The 16700-nt window shown below is 38.3% G+C and overlaps 1 protein-coding gene across 4 annotated transcripts in view; it reads right to left on the bottom strand.

The window, feature by feature from the left end:
• spop (speckle type BTB/POZ protein) overlaps positions 1-16700 on the bottom strand; it is a 96387-nt gene that overhangs the window by 58312 nt on the left and 21375 nt on the right. Inside the window, exon 4 of one of the 4 annotated variants that reach the window (XM_080300135.1) lies at positions 1730-1924. The exons of 2 other annotated variants lie outside the window; for them this stretch is intronic. The gene's annotated coding sequence lies outside the window, so the exon portion shown is untranslated. The remainder of the gene's footprint in view (positions 1-1729; positions 1925-16700) is intronic. One more of the 4 variants, XM_080300136.1, reaches the window with a different exon arrangement.

Below are 16700 nucleotides of genomic sequence, written 5' to 3'. Positions count from 1 at the left end.
CATTTCTAAAACTCACAGATGGCTGGAGGTGCACATCCTGTCAAATAAGTACATGCACATGGATCATAAAAAAGGAAGATATCCCAAATATTCGTTATGAGAGATTCTGGATTTGTAGCAGAAATTAAGGGCAAGAACACTGAAAATATTTGAGCTTGCTGCAGGAGACACTGGCAGGCAAAACATGAAAAGGGAAGGGGAAAAGCCTCTCAGTGTTGAGAGAAAGAACAAGTCTAGATGTGGAGCATGTATAAAAACACTGTAAAACAGTGTCTGTCCATCTTGCCCGAGGCAGTGCTGATAGCCCTGACATTCACTCAGAGAAAGAAAAAGAGTGAAAACAGGGATAAGAGAAGGCCAGGAACAGTGGGCACACATGCATGACAGAGCTGAGCATAAATTCGTCAGCGGGTTGGGAAGACGCTGTAGTGTGTCGGATCCAGGACCGCAGGAGGTGTGATGGATTAAGAGGCACTGGCAGAGACAGAGGTCCTCCCTGAACCGTGGAGCAAACTCCAGCGAAACACCATCACTATCCCTCTCCGTATCACCAGTCATCTTCTCTCACTCTCCATTTCTCACAGCTTCCTTCTCTCTCCCCTTTTTAAAATCACCTAAACTCTCCGTTTTCACTTCTCTTAATCCTTCTCAAGACTGCTATAAAACTGAGCAACCATGCCTTACTACATACCTTGCTTTAGATCTACTAATTCACGTGGCATTTTCTACTTTAGATGATTTCAAACGAGAAAGGTATTACTTGCAGCTAAGATAACAAAACTACTATAATGCTAGCAAATAAAACAAGACAGCTTAGCTCAAAATATATCCCCAGCTGTACTGCAACACATAACATACCGATGCAAGTACTGTATGTACTGCATGTACTGTAAGTACGTCACAGTGTTTGCTATAGTCATACCAAGAAATAATTACATTTTCAATACAGTAAGTGAAGTCAAATCTTCCAAACTGGAGGAGTTCCAAACCTCCTCTGGCATCAACATCAGCACAAAAAACATTTGCTTGGAGCTTCATGTCATGGGTTTCCATGGCTGAGCAGCTCCTGTCGGTGTAATATACAAGTAGCCCAGTACGTCTGTGCATCTAATGTAATAGTAAGGCTGAAAAGACAAGAAAAGAATATTTTGGCAGCATTTGCCCTTTTCCATCATCCTCTCTTAAATCCTCCCACTTCTCCGTCATATTCTGATCTTTACCAAATCTCTCCATTGCTCTTCTGTTGCAGAGCAGACCAGCTGCTACATGACTCAAGTGCACATAAAGGTTATATAAAGAGCAGCTTGTACACAATTTAAACTACAGTTAAAACGACTTGAGAAGTTTTAACACAATGCAATGCAGTCCAGAATTTACACATGAATTACAGGTCGGGCAAACCTGTAGGTGAGAATGTAAACATCTGATTCAGTTGGAAAAGTTATTAGATGGTTTTTACCCTCTCAGCTCCCTAGTATAAAGTGTACATTGTGTTTCCTGCATCCTATATACTCTAGAAAAGTAGCAAACCTTGTCTAAATCAAACAGAGTAGTTCAAATCGATAGCCAACTATCTCATGCTATACAGTGTAGCGCAAACATGTTAAACCACTCGTCTTTTGTTTATTTTTTGTAGGAAATTTTGAAAAATGTGCAGTCAATGATTGAAACACATCCAAACATACATAGAAATATATTCTATAAGGGAAAAACAGACTGGTATGTCCACCTTTGTTTTTCAGCACAGCCTGATCTCTCTTAGCCAAGCTTTCTTCTAATTTCTTTAAGTGGTCTTCAGGAATAGTTCTCCAGACTTCTTGGAGGACATTGCAAAAGTGCTTCTTTGCATACCAACTGCCTTTTGTTCCATTCTCTGTCAAGATGATCCCACGCCGCTTCAATGTTGCGTGCTCATGTCCAGGCTCTGAGGAGGCAAAACCATGACTGATTGAAACATGTCACTTCATAAGACCAGTTGCCACCAATTTTCAAATAAATTCTTGTGTAATTTGGCATACCTCAGTTTTCTACCCATTTCCCACCTTTAAAAATGAAAGAAAAACTGGAGAACACAAGACTACTTTACGAGTGGTGGCTCAAGATTTTTTGCACAGTATTATATGTGAGAATGGGAAACCTCCCCAACACTATTCAAATTGTGTGTGTCAAAACACCTGCAGTCTGTTCAAAGTTTTTTCCCCACACAAAGATGCAATGTGTGAATAAATATATGAAAGTGAATGGCTTGGTATACTTCCTTACACATGCCAACTGCTTTTCTGCCTTTTAGGATTAGAAAAATGCAAATTAATCTGTTTGCATACTGGCAATATTCTTTTCCCATATTTTGCAAACTCCGATAGAAACCATTCCAATGTAACATTTTTATCAGTCAAATCTGCAGGAAAGATAAAGGACTTCTCTCACATATGGGGTACCTTTTGCAAGTGGTACGGAAATACAACCCCTGTAAATAATGTGCCATGCTATGCTGGATTTTTGTGGGCCACATCTCAAGCCTCTCAGTCTGCATTCACACAGTTTGTCCTTGTACACTTCTCCAGTGTGATCAATTAGCTCTATATAATTACTGACAACACAAGTGACAAACTAATACTCCTAAGCGTAGACACACACAAACAAACACACACAAAGACACACAGCAGAAACAGTCAAACCTGCTGAGAAAATTTGCAGCCCTGAAAAAATAAAAATTATTATATACTCTGAGACAGACATCAAATCATAGTGGGCCCATGTTGCCAAGATAACAGAGAAAAGCTTTTTAAATGACAAAATGATATTGGCTGCAGCAAGTCCAGAGGTTTTTCACTGTCTTCTTTTCCAGTGCCCAAAGCAAAGTCTGTCTTACTATCGAAACAAAAATCTTCTTTTAGCAATGTATTTCTTCTAAACTAAACTGATACAAACATCATTTGTATAACGTTTTCATACACTCACTGAGGCAAGGCTTCATTCAGCTTCACCAACTGTTCTCTTACATATAACTCTCCCTCTTTAATTTCTGCCCAGCAGAGGCTCTCCGCACGAAGTTTCAGTCTCGTGAAGTGAGCTGAGCTTGAAGCAAATGGGAGGAGTGAATGGAGAGAGGCAGAGTTGTTTTGTTACCGCACTCGGTGCAATGATGCAATTTATAATTAAAATGCAAATGGAACGACAGGGAGTCTCTCTTCACCTTGTTTTCACTTTACTCCAACATTCTCAGGGGAGGCTGATCTCTGCCCGGGATCTATGTATCCAAGTCAGTAAATCAATTTTATATGAAGCACCGAAATCAATTTGAGACTTAGGCTATACAAAAACTCAAGTACAAGACACTGTTTAGCTGAGAAAAAAAAACTTGAGATGCATAGATGGACACATCCAGCCTGTGGCTATAAAAACAGTCTTTTGCTTTGCTATGATGATGTGAGGGATTTTAAAAAGCTCAAATCCCTAAATTGAAAACTAAAAGCAATTATTCAGCAACAAGAAAACACAGACCTGTCTGACACGTCCACCACTGACCTGTCTCCGTTTTGACTATAGCTTATCACAAAAGGTGGTTCAAGCATCCCCTAAGCTTTAATCTCAACAAACAACAAAGATAAACACTGTGGAATGAATCATTTGAGAAAGTTTTATATCAAAAGTGTGCCTGACAGAGAAAACGATGGAGAGGAGGCCTTTTTTAGTGGTTGTCCTTCAGCATGACTTTGTCATGTAACACATTTCCAGCTCAATTATCTGCATCCAGTGGATTTCAAACACATTTAGCAAGGACCAGAGAGCTTGGTAATTAGCAGGATCCCTGGCTCATAAGGGGACCAAAAACAAAGCCTGTCTTTAGCTCTATCTTTATCCCCTTCGTTTGTCTAATCTCTTCTTATCCTTCTCTTTTCACAAAGGGTGTTGGACATCATGTATGCACTCTGTCAGTTTCTTTGTATGCCAACAGGTTTCAGCTTTTCTGGACCAAAGCATTATGCAAAATGAGAAACTTGGAGTAGGCCTGAAAATTAGTAAACGGGGACTATTAAATTGTATCCCACATAAAACAAATTCAATTTAAAAAAAAAAAATAAAAAAAAAAAACCTATATATTGAATTACTCTCCACTTCGTTGTTAGGTACACTTTACAAATACTGGACCCCTTTTGCCTTAACAGGTTCCCTAACTATTTATGGCACAGATTCAACAAGATGCTAGAAGCATTCCTCAGAGATTTTGGTACATATTAACACAATAGCTTATAAAGATTTGTCAGCTACACATCCATGATCCAAATCTCCAATTACCAGTACGATCTATGAACTGTGGAGGCCATCACGGTCATATTCAAGAAACCAGTTTGAGCCATTTGCACCCATCAGAAGATGGTTACACTCGGGTCATAAAGGGATGGAGATGGTCAGCAACAATACTCAAGACAGACTGTAGCATTTAAACGATGCTCAATTGGTACTAACAGCCCCAAAGCCTGTCATCAAAAATATCCCACTGAACCACTGATGGAAGGCAGGATTGATCCATGATGATGTTTACAGCATTTTCTGACCCTACCACCAAAAATCTGAGACCTTTGCATTCTTCTATTGTCCAATTTTGGCGAGTCTATGCAAATTTAGCCTGTTTTCCTGTTGTTAGCTGGCAGGAATGGCACCCAGTGTGGTCTCCTGGTGCTGTAGTCCATGTGTTTCAAGGGTTGATATCTTGTGCATTCAGACACACTCTTCTGCATACCTTGGGGGTGATGAGTGAGTTTGTGAGTGACAGAGTCTGTCTCAAGTTCAGAGGAGAGTGGCCAAACTACCTTTCTCCTGTGAACTCTGATGTCAAACAGGCATTTTGATCCAGAGAACTATTGCCCACAGTATATTTTCTCAATTTCATACCCTTCTCTGTAAACCGTAGAGAATGTTGTGTGGAAACTTCCCAGGAGATCAGCATTTTCTGAAATACTCTGCCAGTCTGCCACCAATAACCATGAGACATTCAAAGTCACTTAAATCACTTTGTCCTCCATTCTGATGCTCGGTTTAGACTTCCCTAGGTTGTCTGAATCATGTCTACACGCTGTTGGTGACTGGTCGATCAGTTATTTAAGTAAAAGAGCAATTTAAAAAGGTGCAACTAATAAAGTGGCAGGTGACTATATACTCACGGGACCCTGTAGCATAGCACAAAATGTCATGTACAATGAAACAAAACTTAACAGACCTCCTTGTGTAAACTACAAGGAGTATTGAATATCTGATAAAATATACAGCCTGAACTATTCCTACAAACTTGATAAAGTACCAATTACTACTGTGCAATTCTGATTTACAGATTTCATGACATTGTTAAAACTCAAGGTATTAAAGTTAAGACCATAGCACACCCACTTTCCATTTTTTGTTTCCCTTTTAATTATGGCTTGAAATCCAAGCAACTTTGTGCATCTCCAAACATTCATAAGATTTAATTTCAGCAAGGAATAATTTCATTATCCTTAACAATGTTCACTATGGTGCTCTGTCTAGAATGGCTGCCTATGCTTGCATTTAGTAGCTTTGAGTTTGAATTCAGTGACAATTATACTTTTAAGTACCATAAAGCTACAAATAATCCTCTTTCAGGGGAAGGGGGAAAGAAAAAAAATAAAATAAAAGCAGATTCAGGGTTTTGCTAGCGATTTTAAGATAACAGTGGTGGGCTACATATACAGTAATGATTCCAAAATCTCACAGTAAACTACCGAGAGCTTAAAATATTTACTATGTAGAAACAGTGGTGTAGGAAGGAAGCAATTTCAGGCACAATGAGATTTTCTGCCATTTTTTCCATTTATTTCCTCCTTACCATTCCCTCCTTACTCTCCAACAATTATAATGACGAACTGTGCCGGCAGCAGTACAAGTTACTGAATTTGTGGGATGTCATCCTCAACAGAGCCGTGTGTCTGCAGAGTAAAAGAACAATGACAACACATGTGAATCCACTGATATTGGATTGGGGGGGGAAAAAGAAAATATTGTAGAATTTTGAAAGCATGTCTTCAAATACCAAGTGCCATTGACCATTCACCAATTTATCTTTTCTTCTTGTATTGCTCTCACACGGAAAAAAAAAAATAAAATAAAAAAATCTGTGAAAACCATCAATGAACCAAATATTAATGTAAAGTATGAACGTCTTTTTGTAAAGTACATCGATCCCTACTGCTGTCTTTCCATTAGCATTACAAAGGACATAAATCCCAGTTGGATACACACCCACACACAAGGAGCCAATTAGGTTCAACTGTTCGCTTAATGTGTCATACTGTCACATCACTGTGCAGCAATATTGGGATCAAGGGTGCTCTAATGTCATCGATGGTCAACGCTGGGATTCTCTCACACTACCACTCGTCTTTACCTTGGGGAACAATATTCCTGCTTCTTACCAGATGTCAACAAGAACAATTATCAAGAATAATTCAACAAATGTTAACAAGAACTGTCCAAGACTGTGTAGCTCAACCAAGGCTAAAAACTACTGCCAAACCATGAATGATTTGAGTCCCGGAAAGATATCTGGATGACTTGTGTTTCAATTTTCTTTAAAACAACAAAAAACAACACGCGTCTTCTAATCTTTCCTGTATCAATTTGATGTGATCCAATATGACTAATTTTATCTCATCCCTAAAGATTTCTTCCCAAAAATTCCTAGATTCAAATCCAAATATGGATCAACTCCAAAAGTAGATCAATACATGAAACTAATAACAAAACCTGGAAAATGAAATGGGGGAATTAAAACAAACAGCACAGCATTTCTCTCGATTTCTCCAACTGTATTTCTAGTTACTTACTAGTAACTAGTAATACTTTCTCTTGTGACTCTTAATCACAGTAGTATAACATCACAAAACATATTTTTTCTCCAATAGTGACTTTTTGGATCGTCAGTGATACAATTCCCTGCTGATTGGGCATCTCAGAAGTATCATTTTACATTGTTAAAGTGAGCAAAATGACTCAGACAAGTAAGAAATACCACACAGAGACTCAAGTCACTTGCAGCTTAGGTTATGTTTTGAATTTGCCCAAGTCTGTATTAGTGAGCTTGACCAAATAAACTGGCTTCCTGAATCCAAAAAAAAAAAAAAAAAAAAAAACTAGCATCAACAAGAAGAGTTAATTCTTAAGAAATAGCCGAAGCAAGTCGTGAGGCTGTATTTTAAAGTACCTACAGATGAGAACAAAGAAATAGACTTAGTACTAATGTACTTCCTAAATTTATACAATCAGAGGTACTTTATATCCAATATGAGAATACATCTGAATGCATGATTTAATATAAACTGTCAACAAAGTAATTCTAGGAGATGAATGAACCATTTAAGAAAGTTCATTCCTCTCTTTATTTAATAGAGCTACAGAATTCACAAAAACATACTGAAACCAGGCAGTCTCACAGACCATTGATGAGATTTGGAGACAGATGCAGTGCTCTCTGTCTTATTGCTTTGCTGTTGCTCTTTTCAGTAAAAGAAAGGAAAAGGTAGTTGTGCTAATAAGTTCAGTTCCATCCATCGGTTACACATGGTACGACAAGGGTTGCTCCTTTGTGTGCCCCAACGTCACTCTGCTTCCCAATTACGACGCTTACACACATACCCACACCGACACCCACACATGCATACACTCATTTATATTCAGGAAGAATTTTAAATGCTCTTCATTAAATTACTAAAAGATGGACCAACTCTTAAATCCAAAAGTGATCTTCTCACCTTTTACACATTGTTATCTATACATTAAAGAGCACAGATATTATACAGCGAGGGCTGAAAATTACCCATCTCACTCGGTAAAGTGCCAAACCGCAGCCCTGATAATAAGAATGGAAATGCAGGTAGCACTAACAGATAAAAACACTGTTGGTCAGACTAAGCATTAACAGCAAGGATACATAAACCTTTAAAAGAGAAATGTCAGAGAAATAAAGGACAGGTAAACAAGCATCGGTCTATTCTTTCAAACTATATTCGCTCTCATTTTTAGATCATTTGCATAAAAGTTGAATGTTTCATTTGTAACAAGTATGGTTTGTTAATGTAGCTTCAATAAATTTTATGGCGTTTTCTCTTTCAAAAAAAAGATATGACATTCAAAACGCTAAAATTTCAAAAGTTTCAACTTAAATGTAATTTTGAGCTGACATTTTCAGTATTTACTTGGAGGAACCCCAGTCGAGATAGTGGTGGGCGCTGGGTGCCTGCAGACGAACATCTCTGTTTGTCTCCTGACACCTAAATGCCAACCTCTATCCTTGCACCACTGAAGTGGAAGAGACTGCAAAGTTGCAGCCAAAAGCTGATACCACCCAGCTGGAAATGTGTCATATCATCTATATTAATCAGCCAGCATCCTGATTTGAGATCAGTTCATTACCTGCACAAGGGAGCTCACGGAAAGTTGGCACTGGCAGAATCAAATCCAAATTCCCATGAAACTATTAAGATAACAGCTGCAAAATAACTGCTGGTGTTAGTAAAGGTGACAAAACCTTGTGAGTCACCCTCCAAATCTAAGCCTTTCTAATTTGTGTTAAGGTTACAAGTGTTCCCCTTAGTATTCTCTGCAGCACTGAGCCTTTTGGAGGGTCATCAGATGTTGCTTGGTACCACAGTCAGTTCTGAAAACAGGAAATGCCAGGCAGATAAAGCTGCTAGACTACCACAAACACACATTCACATACAAACACACTCTCTCACACACAGACACACACACACACACAGTGACATTTCAGATCTTCACAGTAAATCTGGGACCGTAACCAACAGTTATGCTCTGAATTGAAGCTTCCCTAATTCATCTCCTTCTCTTTCACTATCTCTGAGAACACTCCTGCCACTATCAAACTTTTAGCACTAAAACTCAGCTTCCTCGCCTGTTCTGCCATTTGAAATTACTCACGTTAACCATTTCAAATGTTTTGTCTTTTGTCTAAATGGCCTTTGTTGAAGAATGCCTTTGGTGAAGACCCCCTCTGAGATTATCACTCTCTCTAATGAAGTCATTTGTGTCAGGCAGGCACATTCCAATCTCTAAACAGCCAATCAAAAGCACCAGAGAGACTTTCTCTGCTCTGGCAGATGCCAGGATGGTGGCAACAGTAGACAGCGATGGACTTAGAGATGGAGGCAGATAAAAAAAGAAAAAAGAAAAAAAAAGAATGACAAGCCTAAAAAACAACATAAGACAGCACCCATTAAAGAAAGAAAGAAAGAAAAACGTTAAATATATAAACATAATAAATATGTAAAAAGTTATTTAAGATGGTAATGAATGGGGAAAGAGATGGATATAAATGGAAGCATACATGCAGACACAAAATGAGTAAGGGAGAAAGAAAGCAAGGAATGTCTTTAAAGACAAAAACTAACACAAACACAAAATCCAGATGTCAAAACAAATTAGATTTCAGTCTCTGTAACTTTGGATAAGCAGGCTGGACATGTCTGGATGAGCCATTTTCTTCATATTTGCAAAAAGAATTTTCAAACACAAATATTTCATTGCAGTTTTCACAGTGAGATCTCATTAACTACATAACTAGAGCCATGATGATTCCCACAAGAGTTGCTACCAAAGTAAAATAAAAATTAAAAAGTACTCTGGTTTCTAGTCCGGTCACTTTTTGTCGATAAAATATCTCGAACAACTTTTGTGCCCTTACCCAGAGATATCTGTGAAAGGAACAAAATCAGACACAGTGAAGAATGAAAGATGTAACAATAGAAGAAAAAGGAAAGTGGTGCTGGACAATAAACAAGCATGAACCAGTCCAGTCATACAGTATGTGAACAGTATTGTACTGGTTGGTATTAAAGTGAACTGGGCTATCTGTTGGTATGCAGTCAGTCAGATCATTGGCATCTTACCATTTGCCAGTCAGTACACTAATTAGATAGGCTGAAGTTTTTTTCGTAGTTATATTCAAGTACATTTTGCTGATTGTTAACTTTAACAAGTAGTAAGATTTAGCTGAGATCAAAAAAAGAACAACACACTAGGACAATTTAATCTTCTATATTTGAGTTGAAGTAATGTGTAATCATCTCCAAGCAAGCAGAAAACAGGACTTCAGTGGGTATACAAATATATATCAAGCATTAAAGATATATCAGTGAAGTACACTGGTAAACTGCAAAAAGCATATTTGAAGAAAAAATAAAAAATACTGGAGACCACCAATGCTACGCTTCAGCCTCCAATCAGGCAGACCTATTGATTTCATCAATCTTAAGCTCCTACATCTCTTTGTTCTCACATTCAAACTTAATTGTCCATGGCACCCACCCAGCATGGTGACGACAATACCCCATTGGCCTTGGTTTTGACCATTTTCAAGTCAATGACTGTAAGTCCCATTCCAATCAAGTGCACATGCTCAGAGAGTACACGTCACGTTCTGTATCATACAGACCAAAATTTATGTCAAGGATCATCACTGGTGATAAGATCTAGGTCTTCAGGGATGACTCAGAAATCAAACACCAGTAGTTTAGTAAAACAGACCACATCACCCAAGCCTGAAGGATGCACATCAGCTCAAGCAGTGCAGCAAGGAGCATGCTGTGCTACAGTTAGACTGTCAATGGGGAGTTCTACTTTAAACATCCTGAGGTGTGTGAGTGAGGACATTTGGTGAAAACAACCTGAACTGCTTGGCTTGATACTGTGCCATCATAACATTGTGAAAGTTTTCTAGCCACCCTAGCACAACAGCTGCTCACCACCTCCCCTACTCAGCATATCTTGCTGCCTTTCCATTCTTTCCCTAGTCTATAAAGAAACTCAAATGAAGAGGTCAGTATTTCAACATAGCAGAAAAAACTCCATATGCTCAGCAAATGCCAACATGCATAAGTGTATCAAAAAAAGTAAATGAAAAATACAGTAGTGGCTCAAATGCGCAAGAAAAATACAGCTATTACTGGATATCTTAAAAAAATAAAAAAATATTATGGAGTGAATATCATGCACCCATACCAGTTACAGGTATTAGTTCTCATCTGTTTCGGGAGGTTTCTTTGAACTCCAATCATGAACTGAGAGTTCAACGAAACTCTGTTTGCATTTATGTAGATCAAGTTTAAACAATCATACAAGGCACACTGAGCAAATTAGTTTGCATCAGAGTACAGCACTGCATTAGCAGTGAGAGTCCACCTCGTGTCTCTGAGAGATGGTTTTCTTGCACGACTGACAGCTAACTGTTATGAGAAAAACAAGAAAACACAAGACAGCCAGCTACAAATCAAAAAAGGAAGGAAAATAAAGGGCAAGAAAGAAAGCAAACGAGTAAGCGAGAAAGAAATAAAATGAAGATACAGGACATACTATAAAGCCAGGCTTATTCAAGAGTCAAGGCATGCGTGCCCTATCAAAAGGAACCCTACCGGAGGAAAAATATAAATAAAACACAATCATTAACCAGCTCTGCCACACTTAACAAGGAGCTCAGAGAGATGAGGGAGGAGGCATAAGTGTAGGGAGCCGCAGGGTTACCGCAGCAACTGAAATTAGAACCTAGGATAACAAGAGAAATGAGAATGTGTGGGATGACCCAGGTGAGGCAGACCAAGAGGGGGAACAGACAGAAGATGAGAGGCAAAGAAAGAAAAAGATTTAGAGACAGAATAACAGATCCACCTTCATTTTGTTGAGCAACCCTTACATAACAATATAATAAATTAAATGCTGGTAGGTGTTGTCATTTAAAATCTTAAAGCGATGTCAGCACCTTATTCCTCTGATGCATCAGACAACGATAAATATGCTCTCCTGTAGTGTGACGTTATCATCATTTTTTTCATAATTGTACATGTTTACATATAGCTGAAGAGTTATATAACTGTGTGGAAACTGATGCTATAAATAGCGTATGATAAATTATTATAACTTTGTCTTCCAGTTATTAATTAAGTCAGTTTTATTTGTATGGCCCATAGTCACAATGATTCTCAAAGGATTTCTCAATACCCACACTATAAAAATGCATTAAAAAATGCCTTAAAAACTCAGGCCCTCATTGGAAATGAGGCAAATCTCCAACCAACACGAGAAAACTGGCAGCAAAGGTGACACTAAGAGGATCACAAGGGGCCACAGCCACCAGTTTCTCACTGGCTGTGCTCACGGCTAATGTGAAACTGATGCTGGCTGGTGACATTCATTCACTAAAATCTCAAACTTGACAGTCCAAGTGCTAGACGCTCTGCCCCAGAAACAGCATCACCAGCCCATTCCTAGACCAAAAAAAAAATAATTAATTTGTGACAGTGTATACCAGATAATCAAGTGAATGGTTACAGAGTAATGTTATCTGAGTAAACGGTAACGTACAATCTTGACACATTATGGCAGTTATCACAATATGTACAGTAAGTTTAAACCAAGTTAGGAGAAACATCAATACGAAATAACGCTCTCCTATTACAGTTCACTGGGAGCACTGGGAGAAAGAAGCACTCCGATCTTCCTCTTCATTTGACAACAGCAACAATGCAATTTTAAATATGTATACGATAAAAAACACACACACACACACACACACACACACACACACACACACACACACACACACACACACACACACACACACACACACACACACACACACACACACACACACACACACACACACACACACACACACACACACACACACACACACTTTATATCTATCTACCTACAAAAACAATGACTGTGATAAATGTACATAAAAGAATCAAAGGCAGTGAATTGTAAAATCACTTTGTTTTGTTTTTTTCAAAAGCACGTATGCTCATTTGAAATTTGATACCAGCAATGTGATGCAAAAAAGTTGGTACAGAAGCATGTTTGCCACTATGTTGCATCATCTTTCCTTTTACCGAGACTGTTAGACTGTTGGGAAGTGAGGAGACCACTTGGGAAAGCAAGATGTTTTCCCATTGTTGTTTGAGTCAGAATTCAGCTGCTCACCAGTCTGGCGCCTTCTTTGTTGTAGTTTCCATTTCATAATGAGCTAAAATGTATTCGATGAGTAACAAGTCTGGACTGCAGGGATGGCTGCAACGTGGCTGAGCAGCAACTACAGGGCATTAATGCAGAATATCGTTTGGCCTTGTCATGCTAAAAAAGCTAATTATTTTGACGTGGAAGCTGGATCACAGCATGTGCTGCTGTAGAACCTGCATAATATTTATATTATATATACACTCAGCATTAATGGTGCCTTCACAAATGTGAAAGTTATAAGCATATATTTTTTCCATTTTTTTTTTTTTTACCTGTGATTTGTTCTTTTCACAATAGTTTTACTTTGCCTGTAGAGGCAACAATGTGTTCCCAAACATATTGTTTTTAACATTCCTGTCTTGCCCATGCACAGATTTTCACAACAGAACAGAGTCAGATTTTAATGCAGCATTGTCTGGGGGCCCAAGAAACATGCTTATTCAGCATTGGCTTTCATCCTTGTCCTATAGCATACAGAGATTTCTCTTGCTCTTCTGGATCTTTTAAATTTCAATTCTAATTTTATTTACCTAGCACCAACTCAAAACAACAGCTACTCCGAGGTGCTTTAAATTGCAAGACTCTACAATATTAGAAAGCAAACCCCTCAACAATCACACAACCCAATTGCTACACACTTAGCAACAGTGGGAAGGACGAACTCCCCAAGAGGAAAAAGCAAGTTCGGGGAGGAGTCTTAATCTTTCAAAACTGATGGGGGTGAGGGGAAAGATTAAAGAAGAAGAGGAAGGAGAAAAAAAAGGTAGAGAAAATTTGATGGCATTCAATAAATGAAATGTCATGCAGTAGAATAATAAAGAAATGCTCAGTGCATCAATCATTTAATTATATTACATGCAGCAGATGAACTAACCTCCATTTTTAGTAACTTTACAGAGTGTATAAATGAAAAGGGTACATCGGTATACAATTCCAGTATTGATGTAGTTTTCAGCAAAGCTATATACATAATCAAGGCATAACAGAATTACTTTAATTCAGTGATATATTTTGATTTCAGTGTGCCACCATGAGATTTTTAGAGCCCCCTTGTGAAGCATTAAAACATTTCTAGAGTCAACACTGCTTACAGGAGATACTTGCCTCTAAACAAATATGCAACATAATGATCTGTATAATACTGATAGAATTTAAGGAAATCATCTAAGCACAACTGACAGTTATGAATTTAGCTGTGAGCCTTTATCTAGCACCTTTGTTAGTCTGCTTGGAAGTTGCCAAGAGACTGATAATGCCAACTGGAGGCTGGCAGTTTATAAGGTCTGAGTGTTAAGACCTTAAATGCCAATATTTGTCCCAAGGGACGGAATAATTAAGGCGTAAAGATTTAAAAGGCTTGTCACATATGGCTGGCCAGCTGTCACATCTGTCTATTCATATTCATACCGGTAACAACTGGGCCTATACTAAAGCAGCAACAGAGGATGTAATGGCTGAGCATTAAATGTCAGCAGACTGAGCTACAGTATAACTAAAGACTTCCACAAGAAAGCACCCTGAATGAGTAGAAGCCTGGCATTTAAAACAATTCACAAGCCCCACTTCTCATTTTAGACATTCACTCCCAAGTGGAGTGTTTCAAAAAGATCTATTCCCTATGGCTATACTGCACACATTCCCAGTTTTCAGTGTTACGGGAAGCAGCACTTCAGAACCAGCAGAGGGGGCACATTATTGCAGCCTCAAGTAACTCAGTAGCAAGATGTAAGAGATTGGCAAGTTTCACTTTTTACAGCATCAGCCAGACAATCTCTCAACTGAGTGATTTCTAGGTGCAAATACCTGAAAAATATCTGCAACGCCATAAACCACTGAGCTTGCTTGTCCCAGCAGCACACTTTCAGCTATTAAATTAAACCATGTAAATGCACCCTTTTTTTGCATGCAACCTCTTGCTTCGACTTCCTACCTTCATCATGGTTTCTTCCAAAGATAACCATAAACTTAAAAAAGTAATCTTACTTGAATTGTATAAACTATCATAGTCTTTCATTTATCGTTACCGTGCAGGACGAATCTGAAACCTTCTTTGCCGTTTAGGTATGATTTCTTGCTAGTCAGACATCAAACTGCATGCTGAGGCAAGAGAAAAAGAGAATTTCTATGTCTGGATGATGAAGGCGTGACTTTATGGCCTTTATGAACTTCAGACAGCTTGTTTTGGTCCAAATCATAGAACAAGTTGTTTCTTTGTTGCATTTATAGAATGGTTACTTTATGATAACCATAGATAATTTTCAATTCAGCCATAATTTATCAACAAAAGCCATGTGGGAGGAAAATTATTCAAAACAAATCCAATTCTAGTCCATGTCACTTTAGCTGAGCTTTGTGGGCTTGAAGTCTTGGATCTCTGTTTATACTGAGTTTTAACACTTTTCTTGTGCTCTTTCAGAGTTTAGAAATACCCATGAATTGGAAAAGGCCTTTTATTGCATCTCCAGTCCACATTTGCCCTTTTTTCATTTTGTTATGCTTGGCTTTTCAAGCATGAGTAAGTACAGGCTATCAGATGGCAACATTCTCCTTATAGCTATAGAACTGCAGTTCAGGGTCACGTCTTGTAAATGAAGGTCCAACTCTTGAAAATCTGTGTTTCTGCTCACTTGAAGTCTATTTTCAGGCCTCTTGGTATGTTTGTAACGCTTTCACTTGACTTTAAAATATTTTGAAAAATGAACAAAAGAAGTTTGCAATAAGTTGCATAAATGGTGCAATCATAAAATTCTGAGACTCCATCATACCAGAATAAAATCTTTCCACTCTCCCCTTCAAGATTAAGATCTTCTAGTCTGAATCCAGCTCCAATGCTAATTTTAGATTCCTATGTTGCAGTTCCCTTGTACATCTCCGATTTCAATTTGGACCCAAATAAGCCCAAATTTGACTGAGGCTCATCAATGCTGATAAGAGAGGAATTTTACATTGGGTTTGGAAGCTGTACACCTCAACGGTGGAACTTCCAGTCAGAAGCATAACCAGGACCACTTCACTAAGTTTTTGAACCACGAACTTTTCTCACTTTGCCTTTACATTATTATCTACATATAATTTCAGTCAGTCTGCAGCTATGAGTGCAACTCGTCTGCTCATCGAAAAGTAACAAACACACAAACCTGAGTTACTAATGTTTGTAGCAGACAGTTTACTCTAAAATGTGCTAAATTTAACACCAAAACCCATATCTTACATAACTTGCTGAAAAACCTAGAGTGATGTGTGGTTTAACGGACATGGCACACTAATAGTATCTTCACAAAGACATGGATGGCTCGGAATCTCACATGAATAATGTTTTGTGTTCCTTTGTACATTTCAGCTATTTCAGCAATAATTACAATATTATATGTAATAAAAACACACTCTGGATAAATCATGCACTCTACCCGAGTCCCACACCACAGGACTGCATACAGTGCTCAGCAATTTCTAGCAGAAGAGTTCACCCTTGTGTCATAAACGTATTGATTCTTATGCAGTTTCTTTTAATTTATCTGAACAGTTTTCAGATAAAAGCAATGTCTAGAACCTGTAGTACTTTTAGTACGTTATTCACAATCTCAGTTTTGAGCAATAAATTTGCACTGCTCTTGGTCATTAATGGAATTAACTAGCTCTGTTTGTTTATAAATGTC

This window comes from Astatotilapia calliptera, chromosome 4 (genome assembly GCF_964374335.1).
Source record: "Astatotilapia calliptera chromosome 4, fAstCal68.1, whole genome shotgun sequence".
Lineage (NCBI taxonomy): Eukaryota > Metazoa > Chordata > Actinopteri > Cichliformes > Cichlidae > Astatotilapia > Astatotilapia calliptera.
The sequence above is the reverse complement of the archived record's forward strand: the minus strand, read 5'-3'. Positions and strand labels throughout refer to the sequence as shown.